Here is a 16,019-nt window from a genome sequence, read left to right as displayed (position 1 = left end):
GTGGGGGATCTCCTTAGGCACTGTCCCTTGAGCTGAGGCTCCCGTGAGTGGGACTGTGTCCCAACGGGCTGCTGGCAGTGCTGGCTGCTAGCCAGGATGCTTACTGTTAGGAAAGCATTGCTGCAGTCTTATGTACTAGGAAGATCTATAGGTATCTAAACATTTCTTAAAGACAAAAGTTGCTGCACTTCCTAATAAGTCTCTCAATTCCACATCTGTTGTCAAGTTAAAATATGTAACAATACATATATTTATATATATACAGTTCTCTTTAAGAGAAAGTATGCACAAAATTGTGTATGTATTCAGATTGGTATATATGCAAATGCCTCTAATTTCTAGTGGTCTCTAATTCTAGAAGAATGAAATAATTATGCTGTTGAAGGTCTTTATTAAAATGTACATTATTCTGTAATACAAGTAGCATCTAATTTAAAAAATATTTTATTAATATGAAGTTCAACAAAATGCTTAATCTCTTCAGGATTTTAGTGCTACCTCTTATCTGTGAAGCCATCCATAAGATCTCAGACTGCGTTTGCTGTTGTTGCTCACTTGAGTCTTATTTTAGAGATATGTACCTTAGGCGCTGGTCTTCCCTAGTAAAAAGGGACTAAAGACAACAGAAAAGGTAGCTTATCTAGAAGACGGTGAAAACCAGTATTCCGTAACAATTAAGACTCTTGGAAAGCAGAAAATACCTTAACTCAAGGTATTCTTAATAATGAATTTAAGAACCTGATTTAAACTGAACACAGGAAAACAGATTACCTTGCTATTCTATGCAACCATTTCTTCAGGAAAGCTTTGAGATTTTGTCTAAATCCCAGTTTTTAAGGATACAGCAAAGACTCACCAAGCTAGCCAATAGCATCAAGGTGCCTTCCCCCTGGAAAAGGGTTTGGATGGGACAAATTTTATGTTCAGCTCAGCTGACTTGGATCAGTAAGGTGGATGTAGTTGATGTGGTGTCTGTACATATTACATATTCTGAAAAAATAGATCATTTTTGTAAAATAGAAACAGGGTTTTTTACTTTTTAGAAATCATAAAACTTGTACAGCAGCAGCATTAGCTGCTCTGCTTTTTGCCTCTATGGCCTGATGAATCTTGAATTCATGAGATTCATGAATGAGGCAATCATGAATAAGGCAATGAGGCAAATCAACTTTGCAAGTTGCGCAAAACTGAGTGTCCTCATCTAGAAATTGTCCATTCCTGGTGAAGGGGAATAGTTCTGACTTTCTCTGTAGAGATAAGAAATAGAGGCAGCCAATTATAAAGGCAGGCAGAAGGATTTAGGTAGAATTTAGGCTGGCTGCATCCAGGCCAGCTTTATTTAGGTAACTCCTTTGTTTTGGCATCTCCTCTAGCTTTATGTCTGATAGGCCAGAGCCTGGTGGTCAATTTGATATGTTTGGAGAGTTGAACATGCTCCAAATAAGGTGACTTTTTTTTTTCTGAAAAGTAAGGGTCCTGAGCAAAGCTCTGTCAACAGCATCTTCCATTCTCCTGCCACAACCACCACTACGACCCATCACTTGATGATTTTATGCTTTGAGTTTTTTTGGTGGTTTTTGATTTTGGGGTTTTTTTGAGGGGGGAGAGGGGAGGGGTTTTTTTTGTTTGTTTCTTTTATTAAATTGTGTCATAAAATGGGCTATCCTACTCAGAAAGGGCAATATTTCAGTGACTGGAATGAGAGCTAGTGGCAAAATAAATGTCAACAGCAAACCTAAACATCCCTTTACCTACTGTTTGTATCATAGATGCTATTCAGTTTTAATTAACTGATCAGCACAAAAAGTGATAGTCTTCTTCTTCTTCCAGGGTCTACATCTTAGTTGTTTTGTCACCATTTTACAGAAAAAGTGTGTCAGGCAGTGGAACCTATATGGCAAAAATAAAAAGACAACCCCCTCTTGCATTAGAATCTTGGAAAACTGTCAGTTTGTGAATTCTGTCTTAAAGTTTCACTAGAAGAGAATTGTGCAGTTGAGTTTTTGAAAGTTTAGCAGAGTAAGAATGAAAGCTTCCCTTGAAACCATTATGATACTGTTACATAGTGTTTTTCTTATTCAGTCAGCAGAGATTGATGGTAGGACCTTCAAAGTCGTAGCATAGGCTGCACTCATTTGAGCCAACAGAGTAACCAATAACCATGGTCATACACTTTACTGTACATGGGCAGTGCTTGGAAACGTATCACATATATTTTGCCTCCAAGCTATGCATGAGTGGAATTTAGGGTAGGTGGGCTGCTGGGCTCTGCATCTGGAGCTGGGGTGGGCTTGGTAGCCCTGCAGTTCTACAAGAATCATAATCCTATGAAAATTTTATTTACAGAGTGGGTATTTGTTGGCTACTGCGATGGGAAAATCACACTGAGAAACAAGGCTTTATATGAACAGAGAAGAATTCTAAACACAATGCAGACATGTCTCAGTTTAGAGACAAGTTTAGGAGAAAACACCCTGGAATAAGTGTTCCCTCTAAAAGGATTCCAACAACCCCTTTCTGCCAACAGGAAACTAATACCAATGAATGAAAATGAAAAAAACCCAAATAATCAGCTGTTTATTGACAGTTTGCCCACATGGTACAGGAAAAAGGTAAAGAAATGCTAGATATTGAAATGTCAGACCTTAACTCCCCCCCCACCCCAACTCTGGAACAAAACCCAAAAATGCCAGGGAAATTAAAAAACAACAGCAGGTTGCCACACAGTGGGTAGAAAATGGCATGGGCATTCAGGAAAAAAAACCAAACAAAAAACAAATATGAGATTCAAATAGCAGTTCAGGCAAACAGATGTGAACCTGGTGACGCTCGTATCGTTCCCCTCTTCACAGCACAGGAAACAGGTGGGCTTGGTGTGCTTTCTCTCAGTGGCTGGGCTTTTTCTGAGGTGTGGAGCCAAAAAAGAGCAGCCCCTTGCCTTTCCTACCAGTTCCGACTGAACCTCTCTCCTGCCAGTAATCCTCTCTAATCTTAGACCAAAACCAAACCGTCCAGTTCATTTTGAAAAAGATACCAAAGGATTGCTGCCGCAGCCTCTCCAAGGACATGGAACGATAAGAAAGCTCCTTGCCTGGACTAACAAAAAAGCCAAGCTAGCCAAGCAAAAAAATCAGATTGCATGGCACCCTGGATGCCATGGGAATGAGGCTTCGAAAAAAAGGACATGGCAGAATGCCAAGGCTTCCCACTCTCCCAGACCCACCCTAGAGATACAGCAACCTGTATTGGGCATAAAGCAGAGGATTAGGAAATAGAGTACCATCATAAAATGACCACAAGACAGAAAGAAAATGTAAGAGACCTTTTGTTTCTTAAATCACATCTGAGTGTATTTTTCTTCCATAAATCAACTTTCTAAAGCTCATGGTGTTTTGGGGATTTTACCCTTAGATGCTATATATAAATCCCTTTGCAATGGTGGAAATGCTATAAATGTATGCAAACATATGCACGTATGTATGTATTTAAATAAAAGTAGGGGACAGAACATAGCATATTTAAAGGCATAGGGCAACAAGACTACCCTTGGAGAGCTCTGTCTGAAGATTGCAAGGCTGGTTCTTATTTTCAGTGATGGTCTTTTCAGTTTTAGCTCATTCTCTGGAGTAAAATATTTTTATTAAATACAGTTTTTTCATTGCTTATATAGTCTGTTCAAGATATGGTGGAAAGCTAAAGCTGTGAGAAAATCATTGATGGATGTTTAATTTGGAATAATTCCAAATTCACTGAGTATCGTTGCACCACAGTTTTTTGTTTACAGCTCAGCCACCATCAATCTGGACTACTGAAAAATCAGTATAAAAGTGTCAAAGGCCCAGTTTAAATACAGGCAAATATTAGGCTGAAGTTTATGCATCAGCACAGGGGAAGAGCAGGGAAACAGACACATTTTTTGACTTAAAATATCTTCTCTGACTTCTAGAAAACTCTTAGCATATACTTGTATAAAATAGTTTGGTGGTTTTTTTTTTTGGTAAAAAGTAGATTAGGAAATTTTTTAAAATTTCCATAAGAGAGAAAATGTCTGTATTTGATTACAACATCAACTTGTGAAAATATGTGGATGTGGATGAATATTTGTACATATATAAAGAAAAATCAGATTTGGACAGCTGAAACTGAAACAATACTTCCACTGACCATCTCCAGCAACATAAGGTAGGATGAAAGCAACTGCAGTGGTGAGCCACTCAAAACTAACAGCAACTCAGAGCAAGTGAGTCCATCCAAGTACACACTCTACCTGTTGAATAAGCCAAAACCAACCCTAAATAGGATTATTTTCCTGTTTGAAATCTGTTGAAAGCTTCAGAGATGACTTTGAATGCCTATAGCTATTGCTTCCCTTCTGCATTAGAGGCTAGTGAACACCTTGCATCAATGTCAAGAAATGTTTGTTCATATCTTTGAGTGATTTGCTGTAGTTGTCTCTGCTCTTCTATGTATGAATAGTCTTAGAAAGTAGTTTATTGGAGAAAACAATCACTAACAGAAAATTTTAAACAATTGCTAAACACTCATGATGTGGAAATTATCATTCACAGCCATGAGCATTAAAAGTCTCATTCCAAAATATTATTAGCCCAGCAAGAGAAAATCCTATGTTACTTATATAACCAAATAGGAATATTGATTTAGAAATAATTATTTTAGATAAGAACTATTAGTTATTTATTAAATAACAAAATATATCAAATCTGTCTTTGATATAAGTACATCAAAGATAATGGAAGAAAATTTGCAAAGATATTTGGTATGATGCTTCACCACAGCAATATACAGTTAATTGGGAAAATTTGTTTCATTTATTGCCAATCCAGTTAGAGTACAACAACAATGGGAAAAAAACAATAAATCTCAAAACACCTTCCCTCCAATCTTGCTACCATGGGAAGCTCATATATTTCTGCACCTGATAGTCTTCAAGGAAAATCTTCAGAACTTCATGCCTATGAAGACAATTGCTCTCCCTGTCTTGTGGGCTTGTCCTGGAGATGGGTATGGAAAGGCAAGGCATGAATAGGTGACTTTTAGGTCTGTTTTCCTCATCTCTAGTTAATTTTCAAAATTCTCAGCTGGCATGTGATAACTCATAACCATGCTTTCTTCAGAAATCTTCCATAGCTGATTTCTGTCAGTTTCATAAGTATCTAATGGATGAAAAGCACCCTGTTGACATTGCTCCCAGGAGTTTAGACTTCCTATACTTGCAGATTTGTCATCCCGAACAGTGTATTTGTGTGAAACAGCACCATTGCAAAAGACTGTGTGAGTTAAATATTTCATATGTGAGTGTGAGTTGACCTTTGAATCTCTTTCAATGAAACCCACTCCTGCAAGATCTATCCATAACACTTGACTTTGATCTTATTTCTCCTACATAGGAAAAGTGTCTAGAGTGAGATCTTGAAGGGATTCTTAGGTAACGCACATTAAAGTTCTGTAAAACCAGTGGTTTACACGATATCCTTCATCCTATGTCTCCTCAGGGAGACACCAGAGTGACTGACTCAGGTCATGTTGATGGTCACCTCATGGTGAGCAGCCAACAGGAAGGAACTCCTATCTTCTGCAGAGGAAGACGTTGCATAGACTGCCTGTTCAGTGTGGTGATTTCTGTGCCAACCACACACATAGCGAGACAGAAGCTAGCATAATAGTATGCATGACATGACAAAGTCCTTTAGATTCCTTAAAATATCATTTATAGTTATTGTGAAACTATTGCCTGATAAGATTTGGTTTGCGAAAGACACACAGAACATTGGTATGGGTGTGTATGCAGAACTCACTGACAGTTTGGTAGTCTGAGTGATGCTTTGACAATTCCGAGCCCCCATATGCATATTCCCAGACTGTATCTGTCAACTTTTATAGAAAGTCCCCCACAAAAAAAGTGCCATGAAAACCATAAACAACTGCTATTTCCATGTATGAAAGATGACCAGACTACACAGCACAAGAAACAACTGGATCAAAATAACTGTAACAATTAAAAGCACTACCTATCTCACTATTTTGCTTAAAAATGTGTAAAGCATATTTTTAAGCAATATAGTGAGATACAAACAAAGCTGCCTGAATTAATTTTGGCAGCTACCAGAAAGGCATGGACAAATTCTTAGAGGTAATATTTCCTCTTTTGTATTGTGGAGCTATTTTATTTATGCTGCATCATGTTGATCAGATGTAACCAAGATTTCCACTGGAAATGCTCTTTAACAAGGTAATGAAGACAGCATCATGTTCCTTAAGAATGGTGTGAGAACACCCTCCTTTGAGAAAGAAAATACCTTTTTACATTCTCGTTTCTGTGGGAAGGTGATGATGGTGGTATTGTAACAATTGAGCACTACTAAAATCTTGTTTAGAAAAAAAACAAATGATATTGTATTTGAAAAACTCCAATATTTCCACCAAATTTTAGAAAATAACAAAATGGTTAATCTCCCATGTAGGAATCTTTCAGCAGGGAAGGTACTTAATATTACAGAATCACAAGATGAAGTTCAAGTTTCATCTGGATTATTCCTTCCTTTTACATCCTAGAATTCTACTGAAGGAAAAGACTTTTTCTTTTTTAAAAGAATTCATGCTTCCTGCAAGGTGGGCCCAGGTGTGTTCTGACAGCAGCCAGAGGGACATTTCTTCCCTTTCAAGGGGACAACTTTCAGGACTTTACCACCTACTTCTGGACAGCAACCAAAAAACTTCTTCTGAAACCTTCCCTCTCACTGGCAGATCCATGAAACCAGTGGAAATCTGGATGAATCAGCCTGAAATTTCCATAACACAAACTGAACAAACTGCTGCAAGTGTAAGAACAACCAAAAAGTAATAACATAGTAAGAGGATACAGTCTCCTTATTTTCAGATGCAAGACAAACAGAAATCTTTGGAATTGAAACCTGGCTGTCCATGTTGAGCCATAGCAGTCAAATTAAGCAGTTTACAATATTACTTTATCAAGCTACATATATAGTTAGGCATATAGCAGATATCTCACTTGTTGTAAATAAACAAGAAATAAAATAAAATTTTAATAATAGTATTTTATTTTAATAATAAAATAAACATTCTTAATTGTTACATCCCACTAATGTGTTTGCCTAAAATGTTGTCAGCAGAAAAATTAAAAGTGAAAGACTTTTGGAGGCAGTTTAGACATTGACTTCTTATTGTCTCAAGCAGTAAAAAATCTGTAATTATTTTATCAGCAAGACCTTAGATCTGATTTAATGTTGAATTATACTGAAAAATCAAATGTTAATACTGGATAGAGGTAAAACTTTAAAGAAGAGAAAATGTTTACTCTGTATATACGTTTGCTTTGTCACCATGCTGCACTCTATATCACAACAAAGGCTAAATGCATAATAAGGTCAGGCAAATGAGGTGAAATCAGCAAAAGTATGGTGGAGGAGGGGACGATTTAAAACATGGCCATAAGTGTAACAACCTAGCAGTAGAGAATTGAAATGTTTAGTGCCAGCTCATTTCAGTTTATTTTTCTGTCGCATTTTTGAATGGGAGACTGAAAGACCAGAAATAAAAAGATCTCTTTCTGGACCAGAAGGATTGATAGTGTTCTTTAACAGACAGTCCAGATATGTCTCTCTGACCCACAGCTATTTGCTTATTTGCTTTTGTTTTTCTAAAATAGAATCAGCATGGTAATAGCTAGCAGCAGTAATAGAGGAGAGAGAGAGCGAGCCTCTGCTCTGTGCTTTGGTGAGAGAGTTTTTTTACAGCCATGCTGCACTGACTAGATGTCAGCTCCCAGCTTCAGCCATGATGGAAGCTCCAAGTACAACTATGAGCTCAGAGTACAAATATGAATTACAAATTCATATATCTTACTTCATTGCCACCCTTCCCCTCTTCCAATTAATGTAATCTAAAAATATCCTACATTCTAAATTGCTTTACTGCTGAGGCAATGTCTTGCAAAAGCACTATGGTTATTTACAGAAGAAAATAAAACATCAAGCTCCAGAATGAATAATCTTTAAGCCTCAGAATACTGTTAATGTGAACTGTTCTGCATTTGACTGCAAATTAACTATCTTTTTGAAAGATATCGATCTCACTTAATAATGTGGTATGCCCACATTAAGAGCAATAGTCTTTTACTTATGGAGAACTTACGAGGAAAATCCTGTTACTTCAAACAAAAATGGGGGGAAAAGTAGATGCTACATATGCACATGTTGTGATATTCTTTTATTGTTGTAGCTCAGTAAACGTAATTTATATCAGCTTCTGAAAAAGTAATATAAATTATTTCTTCACAAGTGGATCTCAAAAACAAAAAGTGGCAGAAGAAAATACACAGAACTAGTACATGGAATTAATATTAAAATTATTTTTAAATTTTAGAGCCAGATTCAGTAAATTTACTTACAAGAAACGACTCAGTTCAGTAATTTATTGATTTACTCAGATAAGAGTAGCAACTTGCAAGAATTTACAGATTGAAGGCAAGTCTGTAAATATTTAGAAAATAAGTCATACATGAAATCCTGCTCTTCACAAAAAGGAAATATTCATTTGGCAATTGTAAACTAATGAAAGGCTTTCTTAAAGAAGTGAAAATTAGATAATTAGGAATTGCTTCCTTTGAACTAGCTAAATCATTTCTTTACTCTCTACCAAAAGAAAAATTAAAATTAATAAATCTTTCTCTAACGCTTTAACTCTTTTGCAAAAAACCTTATCACTGCCCATATCAGTGTGTGGCTTAATCAGCACAACTGACAAAGATTTATGAACATTTTCATTTCAAATGCATTTACATACACACACACATATATATACACACTCATTTTATTCAAGCTATTTTACACAAACAGAACCTTAAGTAGTTGAAGTATTAAAAAAGCCAATCAATATACTTTTCATATACCTGTAAGCCCATAAACCTCTTAAAATTGTATCTTAAAAAAAAAAAAACCAAACAGCTAAATTATGGAAATACAGAATATTTGCCAAATATATATATTGATTTTTATTTAAAATTCCTGCAAAGCTATAGGCCTACCAGTGATGTAAACTGTGGTAACAGGAAAAAAAGCAGAACACAGGAACTTGTAAATAAATCTGTGAATAACAAGAAGCAGGGACACTAAGATTATGAATTTTATCAGTACAACCCTTTGCTTGTAAACTGTAAGGTAGGCAGTTGTGAGATGCAATACTGCCAGTTTTGCAGAGGGGAGTTTATATGTGTGTGTGGTAGGACACAAAGAAGGAAGAGGAACAGAGGTAGGAACATGTAGACACAATAAAGCATAATAACATTCCTGAGCATTTGTGTCTGCTCTGTCCCTCTGTATCGTACTGCTATCAGTACCACCAGCAGGGTCACAGAAGCAGATGATTGTCCATCAATTGCTTTTTTTTAATTCATGTATTCTTTGACATAGGAAAAAAAAAATTTGTAACTTCAAGTACAGGGGAAAATTAAATATTTAATCTAATTTTCAAGATACAGCAGTGCATCACATGTTTCACAGGCTGCTTGCAAGTTGTAAAATACTGGCATACATCTTAGTTACTTAGCATGGCCTATTAGGAGTGAATTAGTATCACTGATTACAATTTATCTTTTAACAACAGCATATTTCAAAAAATTACAATTTTAGAGACATAAGATGAAGGTGAGCCCAGAGCTAGCAGCTCATTGCTGTTATTTGGCTCCATAGAGGACTGTTTTTTGAATGTATAGGGTATCTTTTTCTTTATTTGGTGGATGTTGAGGCTTTAACGAAGAGTGACTGAGTTGGCTTAACAACAAGAAGGAGGGCTGAGTGTGTTTTTTGCAAGAGAATAACCACCTTCCAGAGCTCTTAAATCCACCTATATATAGTGCGTGTCCTGAGTCTTTTGTTTTCCATGTCTTTTGTAGGCTTTTAGCATTAGATTTTTTTTTCTCTGCATCAAATGTCAAGTTAATTTACAAGGCACTACTACTGGTATGTTTTCCTTGGTTTGTAGTTTCCCATGAAAGGTAGGCAGCTGAGACCAAGTCTTGGGGTGAGGGGAAGATACAGGACATAGAGTGTGTGCCCACGCTTGTAAATTAGCTGTCCGTGTGACCGAGCTAGGAAAACTTCCCATCCTCATCTGTATCCTGAAGACGATCCAGGATAAAACCCAATGGATATCCACATGAGATTTAGACTTGACATTTTTTATTTAGTTCACAAGCCTCTCAAAGGAAAGTTTGTTTTCCCTCCATAGATGGAAAAATCTTCTAAGATAAACAAAGCTGGTTTAACAGCAGTAGTAAGTAAATATCTTTGTTATATTCCTTACAAATTTATCTTATGTGATAACCAGGCAGATTCTTGCCATCAAACTATTGTATTTTGCTCCTTAGCAATTCAAAAGAAATATCTATCAACATCTACTATGTTCCAGTTCAACAAGTTTCTGTTTAATTCCAGAAGTTTACTTGCCATAAATAAAATTCTTATTATTATTATAAATTATGGTTTTAGAGGGAAATTAAACTTAAATTAAATTAAATTAAATTAAAAATTTTAGAGGGAAATTAAAACAATCTTGAAGAGATATGTAACAAAGATTTTACATATTTCTATCTTAATGTAGGGAGAGGCAATTTTCCACCTGCTCTATGCATCAATTAGTGTTTCCCAAGCAGCATGAAAGATACAAGTAACTCCTACACGTGAGTGTGCAGGTAGTGAATTTATAACAGAGAACTCTCTGATTTTTGTCACCTAATAACTTCATAAAGTATTTTGGTGGTGCTTAGCACTCCTGTCTTAATAGCTGGTAATAATCCAATAGTTTAAGAAAATTTTAAATAAACCAGACTGTTAGGTTGCACATGGGGAGAGGTGAGGGGCAAGGAGACAAAGACACTTACTCCCACACATTCATGTGGCACTGAGGGTTTTATTTCGCCAGCCTACTCTTTATAAACACTTTTGAAAGACCCGGTCTGGATTTTCTCATTGGTCTGAACTCCACGCCCCCTTGGGATCTGGCCAGTGAAATGCTTGCAGCTTCATAAGAGATCTGATTGGGAGAAGATCCTGTCAGTGAATCCTGGAGTTTGGTATATGATATCCGGTAAAACCAGATCTTCGTTTTTATTGAGAGATAGTACAATGCTTTGACATCTTATTAATTTAAAGTAACACATTACAGTTTTTACCAGTGCTGCTCTCCAAAAGGCTCTCCCAGGAACTCTGATGCCAATACATTCTGTTACCTATTTAGTGGCTTTTCAGGATCAGGGCATTATCAGGCATATCCACTTAAATGTGGATTCCAAATCTTTGTTTTTTTCGGAACAGCTCCTGAAACTTAGCTTGATCTGAAGAGTGAGAACAGAGGACAAACACCAGCTCAGTCTCTGTGCTGCTCCTACAAGAGTCAGTGTATGCTAACAGAAAAGAAAAAAATATGCCCTGAGAGCACACAGAGATGCAGCCTTAGTGTTTTCCTATTATATTTTATTCAATAACTTTGTGATGAAAGAGATTATCCAGGAGCCATGCCTTGATATTAGTTTTGGCCCCGTGTCTGTAAGGCACTAAATGTTTTTGCAGGACTCTTTCTTGTGACTGTATGGAGGTCTCTGGGCATAGAAACTGTGTGAACAGGGATAAGATGGTGGTAAACCTTGGTCACTCTTTCTGTGGCTGATAAAAGCTCAATATCTATTCAAACAGAAAATTCCTATACTTACATCTATGCATATCCACATATTCTGAAGCACGTGTTTAAGACATTAATTTCATCTTCAAAGATGCTCTGGCATATTATAAATTTTAGCCATTTTGAAAATGCAGTGTTTGGGGGGACCATATTAGTCTGTGCAGTTGGGAGGCTCATGTACCAATGCCCTTGTGCAGATATGTGAGCACCTCCATGAACCTGTGTCCTTGGGTGCAAAATATTCCCTCCTTTCATATGAGTAACACAGCTGTAAGTTACATTTGCAGTGTGTCGCAGTCAGGTTTACACTGTGTATATACATGGCCACAAATAAATGTAAAATGCCAGATTTGACATCCCTGTGTAATGCAAAGTGAAAACTTCCCACATTGTTTCATTTACCTTCTGGCAAATTTCCCCAATTAAATCTAAAACCTTGCACAATAATGAAAGACTTTCAGTGAACTCTATCACTCTTATTCCACAAAGAGGACAGGATTGTGTTGGTGTCCATTAAAAATACCATACCATTAATGAATGATATTACCATTCATTACTTGTATAGTATTTTTAATGGAAATACCATACAATTAATGAATAAAGCAAAAAGTACATATATTTTTCAAAGTACAAATGCAGTGATGTATTTATGTATTTAAGAGACACCATGAAATATATTGTTGAAATATATGAATAGTAAATAAATTTTACTAAAAACATATACAATTAAATTTTGTTCTCCCTTTTATGTGGTCTGCAACATTTTGTCTGTTTAAGCATATGAGAATAGAATAATTTCTCTTAAGATTGAAAGACTCATAGAATAATGATATTGCATGTTTTACTAGTGAATATTTGGAGGCATTTAGCAGTGCAAATAACAAAGATTTTGTTTTGCAAATTAATGAATTCTACAACAATATTGAGTAACACTGTTATTTGCAATGTAACAGTCAATTTAAATAGTTTTTTGTAAAAATCTAGTTTTCTCAAACTTTCTGTTGTATGCTATTGTGTGGTAAATATCCACTGATACTTTGAGGTCTCAGAATGCTTTGCACCTTCATTTACAAGTAACTTTACTAATCTTAACTGAAACCATGAATTTGAAGATCTAGCTGGTGTGCTGGCCAACTCAAAATACCAAAACAAAAATGGTCCTAATTAGTAACTAGTAACTAAGCAGAAATGTTTTAGACTATGTCTCAGTTAATTTCTCCACTAAAAATGTATCCAAACATCTATGACATACAACAGATCTGGAATGTAATTGCAGTTTGCCGTAGCAATGTGTCTCTCTGCGGTTAAAATAAAAATGAGAGGAAAATCTTGCTCAATTGTTCTATCAGGTGGGTAATCATTATTGAAGTAATTAGACAGATCAAACTCATTTTCAGAAATCAGCCCAATTCATGAGATTGTTTTACTCTTGATTATTATCTGTAGAGAACAGAACAATCACATATAAAATACCTGCAGGAACAAAAAATTCTCATTGCACATAAATAATCTGCATTAAGATAATACACACCAGATACGCATTAAAACATGAAGCTTTAAAAGTAGTATGCTAGTAAAGTATTTGAATTTTAAAATATTTTGTTCAAATTCCTACCAGCTGTTCTCAGGAGAGTTCAAGGAAATATTAAAAATACCATAGAAATAAAAATGATAAGATATTTGTCACTCTCATTTAAATTGATGTATGTTCCTGTCCCACAAATGTCATATTGGATAATCCTGAAAAATTACCATAAATGTCCAGAACTATGCATATTTATGATGGTATTTTGCATAGCACTAGTAGTAATTTGCATGGGAGGACTGTGAATGGAGGCGGATGGGTGAAAACTGAATGGTCAAGAGGACAACATTTATTACCAGCATCCTATAAACTGTCTCAGCAACACTTTTGTTTTGCTTATTGTACAAAACCAAAGTTATTTGACTTGCACCACTCCTGTGATACTTCCAATTTTCTGGCAGTTTAGTGCTCCATACTTAGCCAGAAAAATTTAGCCTACATAAGTTTCTGAGGGATACCCATGTTAATCAGAAACATCTTTTCCTATTACTGACAGCTGTAAAGAAATCCAAGAATGAGAAATCAGAGGTGTGCTTTTTCAAAATTTCCTTATTTTTTGGAGGCAGAAGGGTTGCATTTCCAGCAAATGTTCACCTGACCCAGGTGAGCCCATCACAGATTCAAGTGCATCCTCACTTCTGCTCCTCAGATGAGGCCCAGAAAACATCCAAGAAATCTCTTAAAAGTCCGGGAGAGACAGAAAGCTTTTCCTGCCTCTGGCTTAATAGCATTTTATGTTAAAATGGAGAGCAGAGTTAACCAGAGACCCTAGAAGTAATTATTGGCAGTGTTTGACCAGCACAAATGCTTGGGCAAACAGTGATTTTTCCTTCCACCAGTTCGCTAATAGGAACAACAACTGGCATTGTCCTCCACTTCACTGAGTGCCTTTGGAGAAGGAGTTGGTTGCTGGTGGGAAACTGACAGTCAGACCCCATTCCAAAGGAGCTTCTCCTGACCCTGCTGCAGCAGATGCCAGCTTCAGTTATCAGGGGTGCCAGCTGCATGGGGAAAAGCCAAACCTGTCATACCATGTTCTCATCAAGACTTCAGTGTTTGGGGCAGAAGTGCTATTAGAGCCTAACAAGGAAATAAACCCTAAAGTAAAGATTAGGCTTATTTAACACTTGTGATTCCACCGGAGAGGGACCACTGCACTTGATGCTTCATTTGTAGGGGGTTGTTGTTGTTTATTGGGTTTTTTACAGGCAGGAGCAAAACATGAGCAAGGTGGTGTTTTATGTGGCTTTTTTAGACATCATACCATGACCACGTAGCCCAGCAAATTGCAGTTCTCTACAATTGCATTTGCAGCAACTCTGTCAACATCCACAGTGCTCAAACCTGTTCTTTCAAGACATTGATATTGTTGATACTGCACAGTTTCCATCCAAAGTTCTCCCTCACACTCTACTAATATGACTGCATGCTTTTGGATGAACAATTGTGTGCATATTTTTCTGTTTCTAAACTCAATCTACTCTTCAGCATCAATATGAACACATGGTGGCCACAAGTTACTCAACCAGATTCCAAGATCTTCTCCCTGAATGATGCTTCTTCACGAGCTACTCCACTGATCTACCACTGCTTCTTTTGGGACCAAATGCTGCTCACCATGAGAACAGAAATCAGAAAGTAGTGATGAGTTAGACTTAGTCTCGTGGGTCCCTTCCAACTCAGGACATTCCATGATTCTAGTTCTCCAGTTCCATTTCATCCTGTGTTCAGAGCAAGGTGACCTAATCATGGTCCCAACACAAGAACCTTTTGCATATCCTATTTGTTGTGGAGCCAATGGAAGTTCTGTGTTTGCAGTTTGAGGAGTTAAAGCCCTGGTCTGTGACTGTGTAAACTACACTGTCTGCAGGGAAAGACTGGGATTAAACAATGGAAATATGTGTAATATGGCTTGTGAAAGCCTCCTCAGCAAAGACTCAGGATCTGGTCCTGCATTAGGCATGTTTAAATGTAAAGATACACCTAAACCTGTGAGCACTTGTGTACTTGAATATACATCACCAAAACAACAAATTGGGAGAAAACATTTGTTGAATTTGTATCACTAGGAAATTTGTAATCTAGAGGTTGTATAAATGTTTACAGTCATAATTATGAAGATATAGGTAGATTTGGGTGCACAAAGAAATATTTCTATTTCAGTGCCAGTGATTTCATATTTTTATAGCTGAGCATTTGTGAGAGAAAGCCAAACCCTGGAAACAGTTCTCAAGTGTTTCTTGCACAGACTTCTGTACATATTTACCTGAAAGTGGCCAAGAAGTTTGACAGGTGTGATGGTGCAATTATTGTCATTCCTGTAAGTATTCAGTCATCTGCAAAGGAGTGTGCTCTTCACAGATGCAATGTGAAGTTTCCCTTTTTTTATGCTGCATTTAACTATCTATCTACCACAGGATGATGGTAAAATCTGTTTTAAATGTTAATATTCTAAAGAAGACAAGGGAATCTTCATTGAATGACCTATTTGCCAAGCTACAGGGTGTGCGTAGAGCCTCTACAATGAAGATCTATAATAAATCCCTGTCCTAAAACCTAAGGTAAAAGTTTGATGAAGGCAGATTCTTACCATAAAACAATGATTCAGAAGGCCGTAATCAGTCTTTTGTATAGAGAAGTATCTGATTCTTAAACGGCAATTTTACAAAACCAAAATCCTTTACATTTTGTGCTTTGTACTGCCAAAATTTGTGTAAGG

This window comes from Geospiza fortis, unplaced genomic scaffold, assembly GCF_000277835.1.
Source record: "Geospiza fortis unplaced genomic scaffold, GeoFor_1.0 scaffold279, whole genome shotgun sequence".
Classification (NCBI taxonomy): Eukaryota; Metazoa; Chordata; class Aves; order Passeriformes; family Thraupidae; genus Geospiza; species Geospiza fortis.
The sequence above is the reverse complement of the archived record's forward strand: the minus strand, read 5'-3'. Positions refer to the sequence as shown.